Genomic DNA, 15,831 nt, shown 5'->3' on the forward strand with positions numbered 1-15,831 from the left:
AGTGATTGCCAAACCATCCTTTCAATTCATATCACGATTCACGAAATAATTCACATAAGCAAAGAATATTTTTTCCTGAAGCATGAATTTTTAGTGATGAAACTAAAAGTTATCAAATGCTTTTCTCAGATATATGAACCACACACATACTAAGTGTGGTTGGACTCTGCACATTATTGATTTTAAATGTTTAAGTTTATTTAAGTAATCTCTACACCCAATATGGGGCTTGAACTCGAAACCTCAAGATCAGGAGCCACTCAGTCTTCTGATCGAGCCAGGCAGGCGCTCTTACACATCATTTATTTAAACCAATGTCACACACATGGGCTCACATGAACTTTGGAAAAGAGAGGTGAGTTGAAACCATTTTTTCAAATCACAGATCATGCCACCTGAGACCAGTTCTAAAATCTTAAACCAGCTTGCTCAGATGGTGGTATGTTCATTTGTCATAGTCCAAATCTAACCTTAGAGGAGTACAAATATTTGATTTTTAATGAGGAGTGTAAGAAGACTGGGTTTATTAAAATCAAATTATTTTCTCATAATGTATGCATCTGGTACTTATGATGTCCAATACTATCATTCGATAAAGGAAGTTCGCCAAAAGCTGCTTCTGCTTTCTCTCTGAGAAAAATATGTCATGAATAAACAGTTCTTTCACAAACTTCTCAAATAATATTACTTGTATCTGTGTTTGACTAAGAGGAGTGCAATTTTAAATGCTGCCCGTGTCATTTTGTTTTTCTTTAGTGGGAGAAAAAAATCCATCAATTTTGTCCTGGAAAGCTTATTTTACTCTTGTTCTGGAAAAAATAAAAATGCTCTAATGGTTTACCAGAAAGGTCACTGTGCTTTGTTTAAAAATGATGTTAAAGTCTTGATGGCTTTATGCCACTATTTGACAAAGTTTCATAACATACAACACACTGGGGATTAAGATGAGCTGGTTAGTTAGTCCAGTGAAGTCTGGTGTTGGATATTCAATATCATACTCACTATTTACACTTTTCTTTCTCAGTTGCTTGTGTGAAATCTTCACACATGTCTCAGTTCTTAGAGATTTACATTTTTTCAAACTAAATTCTCGTTCACTATTTACTTTTATAACACTTTACTCACTTGTAGTATTTGGATTACTATTTTCATCACTCTTCTCAAGCTTTAATGAGCCACTTTTGAGCCATTGACTTATTTGAGTTGAGGATATTACACATCACAAAACTAATAACCAAAACCCCATAAATGACATGAAAATATATTGCCCCAGACAAACTGCCAAGATGGATCAACCAAATCCAAACCTTATAGCACATGCACGATGTTGAAGAATGTGACAGTAATTAAGGACATAATGGGAATGCTGTGAAAATCTTAATCAATTTGCATTTGAATGTTATGAGTAAAATAATTCCATCCTTTTTTTCTAAAAGATCTCCAATGCCTGTGGATCGCTTGTAGACCTTGAGAGACCCCCAACGGTCCATGGACCACACTTTAGGAAATTTTCTATAGCCAGCAAACCTACTGTCTGAGTCATGAGATGGAGGGTGGTGATGTCTTGTTACATTGGTCTCCGGCCATCTCCAGCTGGAAGTGAGTGTTCTTGGCTAAGTGACATGTTACGTGGGAGGAACATTGATAGACACATAAGCGGGCATCCAGGAGAGATGTAGGACAATGTAATGACCAGAAACCCGGGCAGCTCAATTTAAAGGAGTCTCATGGAAACAGGCAGGGTCTGTCAGAACCTAGCCTGCAATGGGTAGATCCAGCCGCATGGTTACCTGCTGCCTCTGCTTAGATACTCTGCCTCTACCAGGGCCCCGTGGCATACAAGAAGCTGTTTTTCAAACAGCACATACTCCTCCAATACATATGGCCTTTTTCCGAAACTGTAGGGGTCTACACTGTGATTCTCCTATTGGGGTGTCAAAGTCTTTTTTGATGTCACAAATACCTCTAATATCATAGAGTCTGCAGGTCTTATGGTGCAAGTGGCACCCTATTACAGAGCTCTTTCCTGCTCTGGGTCTTACTCAAATTTGGCAGGCTTTCATGTTACCTGTAAGTGGATCAGAGTCATATTCCTAAATGTAGAATATGTTTTCTCCAGCGCTAGCAAAGCCCTACCAGGTGTGCTTTCTTATTTGCGGTGAGAAGTACAAGATGCAATTATCTCTTCCTTTCTTTGGAAGGATGTCCACACATGCCCCAGACCTCTAAACTCCTAAAGGCTTCACTGATGTTATGAGCTTCTCCACTTTTGCAGCATTTTTTCTTCCCATCTCCTGGAATGCCCATGTCTTACCAAAGCTCCCACCACTTCTTGCTCTTCTGGTCCACTTGACATGATGTTAATTGTGGACTGTCAAAATATAGATCAATCTGATACTCTGTAGAATGTTCAGATGATCCAGGTCCCTTCAGACTATGTTGTAAGAGAGAGTGGGAGTATAATATGCCCTGGGACAAGAACCTCAAATGCGTACCAAAGTCCATCCCAAGTGAATGATAATTGTTTCTGCTGCTCCTGATAGGAAAAAGAATGTATTTGCTGGACCGGTGGCCACATAACATGCACCCAAATTGTGTTCATCTGCTTTAGCAAAGCTATCCCACCTGGCCCAGCAGCTGCAATGGGACTAGTACTTGGTCGTATCTACTGTGCTCCTCCAGCAGCTATTTAGTGACTTTCTGGTTTTACACGACATATCTATTCTAGCATGCCCACTTCTCTGCGCCTTTGGACCCCTTCCTGTCTTCTATGACAATTCTAGCATGTCTACTTTGCTTAGTGTGAAGTTGGCCCACAGTCGATCCAGGTCCCAAATCCTTTATAGAGTCTGTTTTCTGGGGCACCTGGGTGGCTCAGTAGACCATGTGACTCTTGATCTCAGGGTTGTGAGTTCAAGCCCCATGTTGAGTGTAGAGATTACTTAAAAAATAAAGTCTTAACAAATAAATTCTGCTTCCTTGGACCACTCCTGGCACCAAGTGTCTTAGGACAGGTCCCTGGGAAATGGACTCTGAAATGGAAATTTGTGTAAAGGAATCTGTTAGGGAGTAAATGAACCTTGACTTCACAGAGGGAGATTGGTTGCTGCAACACATTCCAAACAGACACCTCAGGTGATCCCATGAAGAGCTCTGGAGCTCAGATGGCCTTTCGGAGTTGGCCCCCTTGAGACAAGGGGTTGGGGCTTTTATATCCTCATATCAACCAGTCATAAGTTGACTGCCTCTAAGGAGGGAGCATGACTCCTGGTGAAGTGAATCGTTTTGGCTGACAATGATTCTTGGAGAGGGCTGGAGAGCCAAAGGTCTCCCATGTTGCTCTCCACTGGGCACATGGGTGTCTCAGTCCTATGGAAGGTGTGTCTGGACAGCACCCCCTGAGGGTGCCTATAGCAGAGGCTGGGACTGGGCAGATTTCAATGGCCTTTCCAGCCATCGGAGCTGCTCTGAAAAGTAGAGATGGCACCATCCTCAGAAGTATGGGAGCCTGAGTCTATAATGATCTGTCCAAGGTTTTACAGAATAAAAGCATGGACAGACCAGAGCTTGGCCTCAATTAATGGTTTTCAAATGGGGTTCCGTGACACCTTAAGGGTTTCTTAGAGTTCTCAAGGGGCTGCATGGAGATCCGTATTCAGGTTCATCCTGCACCCTTGCCCATCACTGCTGTGACTGGAATAACTCCACTACTATCTGCTCATGTGCTAGGGCTCTGCATAAAGTTTTGTCTGCAGAAAGGCTTTAGTGGCCAAAAAATAACACTAGGAAATTTTCTAAAATACCTAATCTGGACCCCTCAAAGCTATCAAGGTGGTGAAAAATAAGGAAATACTGAGAAACTGTAGGAAGAGACCAAGGAGACATGACAGCCAAATACAATATGACACCCTGGATGGGATCCTGGACATTAGTAGAAAAACTAGTGAAATCCAAATAAAGTCTGGAGTTTAGTTACTAGTAATGTACCAACGTTGGCTTCTTCATTTTGGCAAATGTATCATGGTGATGTAGGCTATGAACATTAGGAGAAAGTGGATGAAGGGTATGTGGAAATTCTATGCTTTCTTTGCATAGAGTAAAATCTATAATTGTTTTACCTGTAAATCTATAATTGTTCCAAAATAAAAAGGTTATTTTTATATTTTAGAAAAGATTGTATTTATTTATTTATTTATTTATTCATGAGAGACGCAGATAGAGAGGCAGAGACATAGGCAGAGGGAGAAGTAGGCTCCCTGAGGGAAGCCTGATGGAGGACTTGATCCCAGGACCTCGGTATCACAACCTGAACTGAAGGCAGATGCTCAGCCATCCAGGTGCCCCTAAAAAGGGCAATTTTAAAAATTTCATTAGAAGCCCATCAGACAGGGGAATTCTAAATATTTCCAAAAATGAGGAGAAAGATGGGGTTTTCTGGTCCAGGAAGAGGCCAAGCTTGGATATTAGTTGGTGTTGGGATGTCAGAATGAGGGTGATCGGTAGGATTCTTGCCCACAGATTTCCATGTGGAATGTTAGATATTCATATTCCTGTCCTTACTTATCTCCAGCTTCTCCAAGAAAGTAAGGACCCACCTGGGAAGGAGGGATCTGAAGTTGGGCTCACTGGAGTGGATGGGACCATTGAAACATTAAAATTTGAACAGACTTTGAAAGGAGATTGAGAAGCTGGTTGGTGTTTCAGTCCCTTCATCCCAGCTAAATACTCCCTAAAACAGAACCCAAGTTAAGCCCAGGAGAAGCCAGAGGAAAGAGGAGACACAGGCCCTGCTCCCAGTCTGATGGGGGAAACCCAGGTTATTACCTCAGGGAACCACAATATGGTAAGCAAACACAGTCCCTGCCCTCAGGGAGCCCTTCTCTAAATAAGGAGACATAGTCCCTATCTTTGGGAGCCTCCTGTCTGATGGGAGGGACACAGTCTGAAGGGGGAGGCAGGGTACATCCTAGATGTGCAGACTAGTGATGTCTAGACTGACTTTCAGATGGTGGTATTTGAGGAGAGGAGACTGAGAGGAAGGCTAGAAGAGGAGAGGATTGTGTCCTTTGTAGAAAGAAACCAGTGGGAAGGGTCCTGGGACCGATCTGATGGGTCCCCCGGAAGTGGGCCCTCTCAGATATGGATATCTGTTCTGATGGTGGGTGACCATGCCTCTGATCTGTTGTCCTCACAAGGATGAAGAGCAACTGACAAGCAGTGAAGGGGCAGGGAAGGACAGGATAGATACACAGAGAGATGGGTAGGGAGAGAACCAGCCAGAGATGCCAGGGGAAGATCTGAGATGGAGGGATACAGAAAAGAGGTGAGAGTAAGACCAAAAAAAGAGGCAGAAGCAGAGGGCCCCTGTCCTGCCCTTACCCTCGCCCCCGCCCCTAGCCCCCACTCCAGCCCTGACCCCCAGTTGGCCGACCCCATTTGCATCTCCCTGCCTCGGTGCTCTCATTCAGGCTCTGTCACTACCCCAATGTTTTCCCTCATTAGGTGTCAAATTTAAACTAGAGCCAAAATCCACATGTCCTAGCTGTCTAGGGAGGTGGCTCTCTGGGAAGGAAGGAGGGTGAGAGCGGACGCAGCCTTCATCTGCTGTGTGGAGTTGGGCAGAGGTAGGTGGAGAAGGCGGGCAGGACCCATTCCCCTCAGTGTGCTGAGGGCCTGGCCCAGGGCTGAGCGCAACAGGGCAGTCGGTAGTGGTTCTTGACCAGCTGAATGAGTTGTACCCGGTCAATCTTTGAGAACGGGTCATAGCATGATGGTGAGAGCCTGGGTTCAAATCTCAGCCTCACAACTTCCTAGCTGTGTGACCTTGAGCAAGTTACTTAACCACCCCCCGCCCCCCGCCCCAACCCTCAGTTTCTTCATCCAGAAAATGAGGGTAAAGCTATTAACAAAAACTGTATCATAGGATTGTTGTGGCCATTCAGTGAACTAACATGTATATGGCTCCTAGGACAGTGTCTGGCATACAGAAAACACCAACTCACTCAGCTTATATTATGTGGGTGTGTCATGGGTTATGATTTTTCTGCATCTCTTATCTGCATGTATGTTCAAGTGTGGATGTGGTGTGTGCAAGGGGGGCTTCTGGGCTGAATCACGGTGAGGGTGGTGGTGGCGGAGTGCAGTGGGAAGAGTGCTGGTTCTGTGGCCAGGTCAGGCAGGCGTGGGATCTAGTCACAGCCTCAGCACTTCCTGGATGGGGGTGGGGAGTCCCCAGCAAGGGGCTTCTCCTCACCTACAGAACATGTATAAGACCTTCCTCAGGGGATTGTCAGTGAGGAGGAGCCAAGCACCCCTGGAAGCATGACAGAGGGCTGTAATTCTTCCCATATTGTATGTGGTCTGTGGTACATGGCTCTGCGTGTCTAGTGGTTGCGTGGATTTGCAAATACGGGAGACATGAGGCAATGGAAAGAAGCCTGATCTGGCACTCAGGGCACCTGGGTTCCCTCCTAGCTCTAGGAAGGGTGTTTCGGAGCCACGCCTCAATCCTTCGGGGTTTCGGGTTCTTCATCTCTACAAGAGAGGTGTTAAGACTGACCTCTCAGACCTGTCATAAGGATCAGATGAGATGATGTGTGAGGTGCCGCCAGCAAACGGCACTTCTCAAGAGCTTTTTCCAGATGCCATGGTCCCTATGGCTAGTTTCCAGCCACCTGACACTGTGATCCTTCCCATACATGGGCACAGAGGGAGTGTGAATGTTTGTGCAAAGAGCCATTTCTTCAGGCAGGCAGGAGGGCATCCCTTGGCATCCATCCTGGGTCCCTTGGACCTGTCCAGTAGCGGTGAAGCCTGTGGGCTCTGGAGCCAGGCTGCCAGGGTGTGAATCCCCGCTCAGCCACTTCCTAGCTTTGTGACTCCAGGCAACTTACTTACCCTCTCTGTGCTTCTCTTTCCTCTTCCGACACTGGAGACGAGAATGGCACCCCCATAGAGGCCTTTGTGAGGGGTACACAGTTCAAATGTGTAAAGTGCTTACGGCACAGCCTGGTACAGATGTTTGTGGTTATTCCTGAGTCGGGCTGGGTCAGAGGGGTGCGCTCCGCTGCCCAATTCCCACGTCTTTCCTGGCCAACAGATAGCTCATCCCCTGGAACCGTCCTTTCTGAGCTCTGACCAGTTTCCCTGAGGCAGAAGTTCCTCGAAGGGTGCAGCCTGAGGCACAGCAGCCAGCACAAGCTGCTAAAATAATCACATTTACAGGAGGCCCAGGATGTCGGTGGGACAGATATTTTTGAAAGTGAATGTTAGTGAATTTCAGGAATGAGAGGCGGGGGACATACTTCTACAGGTCCCCAGCTGGCTGGAAATGAATAAGCTTTCCTGGGCTCTGTTCCCCACCCCTCTCATACCCCATCCCACCCGGAACTTCACAAGGAGGCAGGTGACTTGAGTGGGTGGCGGGAATCATCTTTGGCAGGGTCAGATCTCCCTTCCCACTGCTCCTGCTTGCCCTGGTCCTGCCTGTGACCTCAGAAGGAGGAGGAGAACCAAGAGTGGGAAAATGTAAAGGGGCGCTGGTGGAGTAGGGGGTGATAGGAATGAGAGAAGAAAGGAGGGGCGGTTAGGGAGAGGGACATAGAAGTATGGGGGTCAGCTGAACCGAGGCAGGCAGAGGCTCCTGTGCACGCGCAGCTCTATGTGTGAAAGAATGTTTGCCGGAATGTGTGAGTCAACGTGTGTGAGGCAGTATGTGTGTCTGTGCCCCAGTGTCTGTCTGTCTGACCAGGAAGATACAGAATCACAGACCGACACCACCGGCAGGGACCAGACTGCGGTTCTGCAGATGGGAAAGCAGGTTCAGGAATGAAATGTCCACCCAGTCCCTGGGCAAGTCGGGTACTAGACCCTGGGTCCCTGGACAACTAACCGAGGACTGGAGGCCGGGGTGGCGGGGCAGGGGTGGGCAGAGATGAGGAGGAAGGGGACCAGGAAGATACGTTTTGAAGGAAGAGGATTGGGAAATCCTCCTAATTCCTGCCCTTACTCTGGGTCTCCCCTGCGGCCCCCAGCTGGAGGAGGATGGGGGGCGGAGGCAGGACAGCGCTGCCCCAGCAACAGTAGAGGAGGAGGGGCAAAAAGCAGCCTCGCAGGGTGCAGGGCCCCTGTGGGAAGGGTCCAGCATCCGGCCTCCCCCTTTCCTGCAGATGTGGACTTGCCACCCCAGCCAGCCGGGACGTGTCATCCTTGGAGCCCATGACGGTAGCTGCAGCCTCGAATGTGGGGAGGGCCCTTCATAAAGGGGTTGGGGCACATTCTCAGTTTGGCCAAGCTCAGCCCTAAAATGGAGCGGGGAGGAGCCTGAGCCCACCAAAGTTCTGCCCCCCCCACCTGTCCCTCCTCAGTTTCCCCACCTGGGCAATGGGACAGAGGACAGGAAATTCTGTCTGTGAGGGGTTAAGTGGAATCTGGAGGAATTCTCTAAGCAGGCCCTCACCGGGTCTTGCATGTGGCTTCCCTGCTCCTCCTCCAGAGCCCCCTGCCTGGGAGGAGCACCCTCTGTCCTGAGATGGGGGGGGAAGGGGGGAGGAGGGGAAAGAGGATCCATGGCCAGGAAAGGGAAGCTGCAACCAGAACAGACATTCCCGATGACTCACGGGCCCGGAACGCCTTGAGAGGCGGCAGGACAGCCCTCTGTTCAGCTGGGGCAGCCAGAGAGGACCCAGGCCCCAGCCTCCCCACCCCCGCCCTGGGGTGGGCGGCAGGGAGGTGAGGGGAAGGCGGAAGGTCAAGAAAGAGCCCCAGAGAGGATCAGGGAAGGTCACTGAGAGGTGCCTTAGGGAAGGGAGACCATGGGCCCCTCCACTTCCATGTTAGCCACAGACTACACTCCCGAGGCAGCAGGAGCAATGAAGGCTGCATGCCACAGAAGACACCCCCCTTCCCCGACCTTCAGGGAACTCCCTTTCTAGAGAACTGTTTGAGAATAGGAGAACTTTCTGCCTCTACCCCTTCCTGGGACTGGAAATCACACCTTCTTGCCCTAAAGAGTAGGGGGTTGGCTTCGATGGTCTCTACAGAGCCCCCCTTAGTCCTTACCCACTCCAACTTCCTTTACTGCCATGCTCCTCCTGTGACCCCAAACCCCTCCATTTGCTGGGCCTCATCTCTGGGGAGGGGAAACTGAGGCCCAGAGTGGTCTGGAGGTCCAGGAAACACGACTGCTCCCTCCCAGATCTGGCTGACCTGGTGGAGTGCTGGGCTCAGGGTGCCTATGTCCAGTTCCTCCTCCCCCCAGCAGAAGAGGCAGTAAAGCCTTTAGTCTACGTGGCAGGCAGAGGGGGGCCTGCGAGGGAGGGGAGCTGGGAATGAGGTCAGCGGGTTGGATGGGCCAGGCTGTGGCTGTGAAGGCATCTGGGCTGCAGCAGTCTGGAAGGTAGGGGCCTCCAGGCCGGCCACTCCCAGCCCCAACCCGCCATCCACCCGCCCACCATGGCCTGTCTCCCGGCTCCTGCTCCTCCCCTCCCTGCAGCCCACACTCCAGCCAGGCCAGATGGTTCCCATCAAGCCTCTTCCATGTGGCAGTTCCACCCTGCCCACCAGGCTCCCTTCCCCCTCTGGCCACACGGCTCAGCTGAGAGTTGGAGAACAACTCTCCTGCCCTGTCTTCCCCAGGCCTGGACTGGTATCATGTAAGATCTCTGTAGGTGTTGACCCCTCCACCCCCAGTTCCTTCCCTAGCCCCTCCAGCCCTCCAGCAGCCACTGCCACCCAGGATCTTGAAGCGCACCAGGGATCTTACCTCTGACCCCTCAAGCTCAGCTGTGTGACCGGAAGCAGGTCAATTCCCTACTCTGAACCTTAGTTTTCTCATCTGTGCAAGGAGGGGGAGAGTAAGGCAGAATGAGCTCAAAGAGTCATTCTACCTAAACATCTGTGGTTGTATCACATTCCCACTTTGAAAGAGGATAAACTTTCCAGATCTGGTAACAATGGAACACCAACTTTGGAAGGGTCATCTGGTCTACCTCTTTGCCCACTCCCAAGCTGTGTTTCTTCAATGGTCTCAGACACACAAATCCCACCCACTTTCCTTGCATCTCCCCCTCTCTCCCAAGGGCTTCAGCCTTCTAACTTGAGCTCTGCTGCCAGCGAGGTGTAAGATTTCCAGGCAAGTCCCTGGCAAAAGGCTTACAACCATACCCTGCTCAAAAAAAAAAAAAAAAAAAAATAAAGCAGTCATTGGCTCTCCATGGCCACCGAACAGATTTTAAATTCTTCTGCTAGAATTCCAGGCCTCTAGAAGTTGGCCCCAGCTTACCTTTCCAGCCTCACCTTCCATGTTTCCTTTGCCCAAGGCCTTCTCCCCACCACCTCTGGCTGTGTTGGGGTTAGGGGGAGGTTTCCTAGATTTGGCGGTGCCCTCCCTCCCATTCCAACCCTGCCTTCAAAGCCTCACCTCTAAGGCTCAGCTCAAAAGCAGCTCCTCCCCTAAACCTGCCTCATCTCCTTTTGTCATTCTCATCACCCTTGCAACTCTCTGGAGGCTTCCACTGACGGAGCATGATGCAGGCCAGCAAGCTGGTCTCACTGCTACCCATTCCACATACTGGGGAGATGAAGATCAGAGAGATGGAGAAACTGACACAAAATCACACAGCCAGTGCTGCCCTGGATGAGAGACATTTCTGTCTTTTATTCCCCACCTGGACTCCCCATTGTCTGAGGACAGGAGCTGTTGTTCCCAGAGCTCTCCTCAGCACGGGGCTGACCTCAGGAGGTCTGTGGTAACCATCCACTGCATAGAATTGACTAGAGTGTTTGCAATAGTCATCAACCTCAGGATATTCTTCCTTTACGTGGGGCCCTCGCCCAATCTCCTCCTTTCCAGGGTACCAGGCCATCCAGTCTCTCAGAGGACCAGGAATCATCCCTGCTCCTCACCACCACACTCCCACATCTGCCAACCCCAGCGCCTATAAACTCTGCCTCTCAAAGGGCTCCTGAATCCATTCTCTTCTCTGTTTCCATCCCCTTTGACCTGGCCTTGGCTCTCATCGTCTCTCCACCCTGCAGTGGCCAACTTCTACCATAGCCCTCCCATCTGTACTACTGTACCAGGTGACTAGAACCATCTTCTACAAGCACAGAGCTGATTGTGTCCCTCCCTGCTGCAGACCCTCTACTGGGGCCCAGAGCTGTAAGGAACAGACTGAACCCCTTGGTGTGGCTTCCTTGGTCTCCTAGCCTTTGCTTCCTGTGCTCCAGTCACCCCAGTCTTCTCTGGGTTCTGTAGGCATCTAGAACTTGGCATGCTCCCTCTTGCCACAGAGCCTTTGCACTATGGTACCATGACACTTACTGCAAACCCTCACCCTACCACCTACTCTTTATGTTAGGTGTCCCTTAGCTCATCTGCCAACCTCTTTAGGGAAGCCTTTCTGGGCCCCCAGGCTAGGGATGACTCCCTGGGATGCCTGCCACTCAGAGCTCTGTGTTCCTTTCCTTCATGACCTTTCAAGTTGCAACAACATATTTGTTCATGTGATTTCATTCAGGTCTGTCTCTAACAGACCCAAGCTCCATGAGAGCAGGCTCTGACTGCCCAGGCCCCGGTGCAAAATGCCTGTTGGATAAATACTGGTGAATGAACAATTCTGGATCCTTTCTGTGTCCAAGTCACACTCTGTCCAAAGGGGTGCTCTGTCCAGGACTGGTACAAGTGAGAAGACTGGGATCCCCCATCTTCCACTCAACCTTCACCCCAGAAACTCCGAACCCCAGATTTTCCAGGAAAAACTGGTGGCTGATATAGAAGAGGACGACACCAGACACCTGTGGCCAAGGCTTTCTTGGGATGAGGGTAGGGGTGGGGGTGAGGGTGAAGGAACCATATGGGCTCTGGACAGGTGCCTCCATCTCACAGAGGCTCCTCCCACCCCTTGCTCTTTTTCTTTTCAAATCTAAGCTTCAAAGGAGCCTTCGCACACACCTCCTAGGCACTTGGACCAGATGTCTGGCTGTGACAAAAGCCTTGGCCCCCTCAGCCCAGGCTCCGCCCCCTAGGCCCCTCGGTCCAGGCCCTGCCCCCTTGGCTGGCGGCTGGCCTCTCCGTGGAGGGTGGAGGCTAGCCCTGAAGCCTAGGGAGACAGCCCCCGAGAAGGGATGGAGGAGCAAGAGATACCGGAAGAGAAGGAAGAGAATATGAGAGAAAGAGAGGGAGGAGGAGAGTGTGGGTGGAGAGGTTGGGACCTGGGCCAGACACAGAGGAGAGCGAGAAGGAGAAGGAGATGAAAAAGATCTAAGAAAAAGGAAGGAAAAATACATAAGCCGGAGAAATGCAGGTGGGGTGGGGGGATAAGAGAATAGGAAAAAGGAAGGAAGCGGGGAAAGAGAAGGGGGCTAAAGCAGGTACAGAGTGGAACCAAACCAGAAAGGGGCAAATCACAATTCAGAGAAACCTGCTCTGCCCCCAAACCTGGTACGATCAAGCCAGGTCCCTGGCCCAGGAGCTCAGGCTCCAGCAGGAAAGATGAGCGTTGACTCTTCACTTGAGATCATCAAGGAGTGGAAGCGAGAGCCTATTCAGCACCTTATTCTCAGTTGCTACGACCCCGACCCATTGGGGACCTGGTGAGGTGGCTGGAGTGGGCCTGGGGAGCCCTAATGTCACTGATGGGTCGCAGTCCAGCCCCCCGCCCCCTGCCGGGCATCCCAGCCCCTTCCCTGGCTCCTCTGGCTCCACTCCCCTCCCCACTCTTGGACTGGGGGACGCCCCACCAAGAATGGGGTAGACCTGCCAGGACTAGAAATCAAGCCTTCTCTTCAAGAGAAGAGAAATGAGGTGCCAGCTGGGCCCAGATGTGGGGATCTGAGGGAAGGGAGAGCCAAAAGCAAGAGGGACTCAGAGAAAGAGCTCAGGAGAAGGAGGGGTGGCAAAAGAACCAGAGTCCCATGGGAGAGAAAGACAAAGGAGACAGGGGACAGACACACAGATAGGAGTGGGGGTGGGGGAGAGCAGGGGAAGAAAGAACCAGGAAGGAGGGAGAATGGGGCATCTAATCATCTCCCCTCACAGTAAACTGCTCCTCAGAGCTGTGTGCACTCTGACCCCTTCCTGGCCTCCCACCTGCTCCTCAGCCTCCTTCAGTCTGGCTTCCTCACCCATCACTCCACCAAAACTTAAACTTAGGGCACTAATCACCACCGTGCTGCCAAACCCAGGGAGCATTTTGCCCCTTATCTTACTAATTCTCTCTGCAGCATCTAATTCTCTCTCCTTCTAGAAAAACTTTCCCTTGCACACATGACACCCACCATCCTTCTCCTCTCTGCCCTTCTATTCTCACTCTTGTCCTGTCTCCTGTGCAGAGGGGCTCCTCCACCCCTTCCTGCCTCCTCAGCCTGGAGGTCCTCAGGCTGTGTCCCAGCCTTTCCTCTCTCCTCCCTCCATGCTTGCTCCGGAGACCACCCCTTCCACACCATCATCTGGGGGCCTATGTTTGTTTTCCCTCTGAGCTCCAGACTCAGACACCCAAGGGTTGCCCCCACCTTTCTGACCACATGTCTCATAGATATATAACACTCCACATGGACAAATTTCATTCATCATCTTCCCTCTAAACCTGGAAAAGACAAAGGGACACCTGGGTGGCTCAGTGGTTGAGCATCTGCCTTTGGCTCAGGGTGCGATCCTGGGGTCCTGGAATCAAGTCCCACATCCAGCTGCCCAGAGGGAGCCTGCTTCTCCCTCTGCCTATGTCTCTGCCTCTCTCTGTGTGTCTCTCATGAATAAATAAATAAAATCTTTAAAAAAAAAAATAATAAACCTGGAAAAGATGAAGAGACAGAGGGACATCTCCAAAGGCTGAGGCTGAGAAAAAGCAGAGCTGTGCCTGGAAGCTAAGGAGCTTAGCTGAGGACCCAAGGGCCCAGCCCCTGTGAGGCTGAACAGAGGAGTGAGAGAGGACCCCACACCCTTGAGATCTGGCCCAGACATTTCCCCGAGGGAGGGGTAGGACCAAAGCAGAGCTCTGTGATGGGGACCTGTGGAGACCCAGTTGTGCTCTTCAGCCACACTCTTAGACTTCCTCCCCTTCTCTCCTCAACCCTCTCCTAGGGACCCTCTCTCCAACCACCAGTTGGGGCTGGGGTTGGGGGAGAGGAGCATGCTGGAAGGTCAGACTGCAGAGGGAGGGCAAGAACTTCAGAGCAGCTGGGAAGGGCTGATCCCCCTCACCACCACCACCACCAGATGCACTACTTCTCCCTAATCCCACATCACAGAGTCCAGACTAGGAGCTTGGGGTGCTCCCGAGGAAGGGGGACCTGGGGGTCACAGGCCTGCTTCCTCTCTCACGGGAGGAGGGCACTTGGGGAAATTTGGAGAGGGAGAGAACTCAGAGCTCAGCACTTTCCTCTTTCTGTTTTTCTTCTTGAGGAATTTTTTTTCTCCTAAGTGCTGATGACTTTACCATTACTTGGGGGTGTGTGTGGGGGGGAGATTTTGGCTTTTGTTCCCCCCCAACTCCAAATGCCCGACTAAGTCTCACATTCCACAAGAAGCCAGAGCTTCAGAGTTTCCTAAAGATGAGGTGGCGTCTCCTCCCCTCGCCCAGCGCCCTCCCTCATCCCTCCCCGCCCCCCTTCCCCAAGTCTCAAGCCCAAGGAGGCCCAGCCAGGCTGGGAGGAGACCCCAAGCACATTCTTCCTCTCACTGTCATGCTGCAGAAATTAAAGACACATCTTCGGGCTGGGCGCCCGCCAAGCGTTTCAAGTCGAAAGTGGCAGAGGAGGCCCAGGGCCTCAGCTCAATGCCACGTGTAAAGAATGCTTGGAAAGCCTCTGCCCACAATTCCTGGGGCAGAGGTCTGCCACTGGATGTTGGGGCACTGGCTGTCACACAACACACACACACACAAAGCCCACCCCCAGCCCCAGGGGTCCCCAGACATCCTTCAGAACCCCCAGGCCCAAGATGTACAACTCCTCCTTGTCATCTGAGGCTTAATCTCTCCTTTAAGGCAGGCTTGAGACAGCCTGGACCAGGAGCACCCAGGGAGGGGATTGAAGGCTGGAGTCCTGGCTTCGAGAACTCAGCCAGGGAGGTGGGCAGGTCACACCAACTCTCATCCTGAGCCGGTGACACCCCGCCCCAGACAGCCATGGCAGAGGAACAGAATCCTTCTCCCCTGTTGGGGAGGGGTGCTCCTTATCTCTGACCCACAACGTGGGGGGGACAGGAACTGCCATCTCAGCAGCCCAGTGCTGTTGTGCCCTGTAGTCGCTGGCACTAGGCGGGGGCAGGTCCTGGGCCGCAAGTTGCTGCCACATGGTGGGGATAATTGATGAAGGCCCATCCCTCCATTGCTGTCTGCAGCCCTGCCTCTCGGAAACTCTATATTTTCCCTTTAATTATAGCCCCTGTGCTCTCCCCCCCGCTGCCCCACCCGCACCGCTCATCCTGGCTGCCCACGGCCAACGTGGCTCCCTCCCCTTCTGTTCCCTTGGTCTTTTTTTTTTTTCCTTTGCCTTCGTTGCACAAAACCAGCTGGGGGAGGGCGTGGAGAGGGGCGGGGGGGGGGGGGGGAGGCAATGGAATTTTGGATGGTTTGGGGGAGGCGGGACTCCCCGCTTCCACGTTTGCAGCTCTGGAGTGATGGGGGTGGGGGACCCAGGCAAGGGGGATTGGAGTTGATGGGCACTGCAAAGGGACCCCAACTGCCTTCTCTTGGGCCCACAGATTTCCGGAGGGCCAAGAGTAGAGCGTTGTTGGGAGGTTAGGACGTGGGCAAGGGAGGACACTGGCCCCTGGGGCATCCCCCTAAATACCATCTGTTGTTTTTGGGGTCTCTACGCCCCTTCAGGGTA

The sequence above is a fragment of the Vulpes lagopus genome, chromosome 12 (genome assembly GCF_018345385.1).
Source record: "Vulpes lagopus strain Blue_001 chromosome 12, ASM1834538v1, whole genome shotgun sequence".
NCBI classification, from domain to species: domain Eukaryota; kingdom Metazoa; phylum Chordata; class Mammalia; order Carnivora; family Canidae; genus Vulpes; species Vulpes lagopus.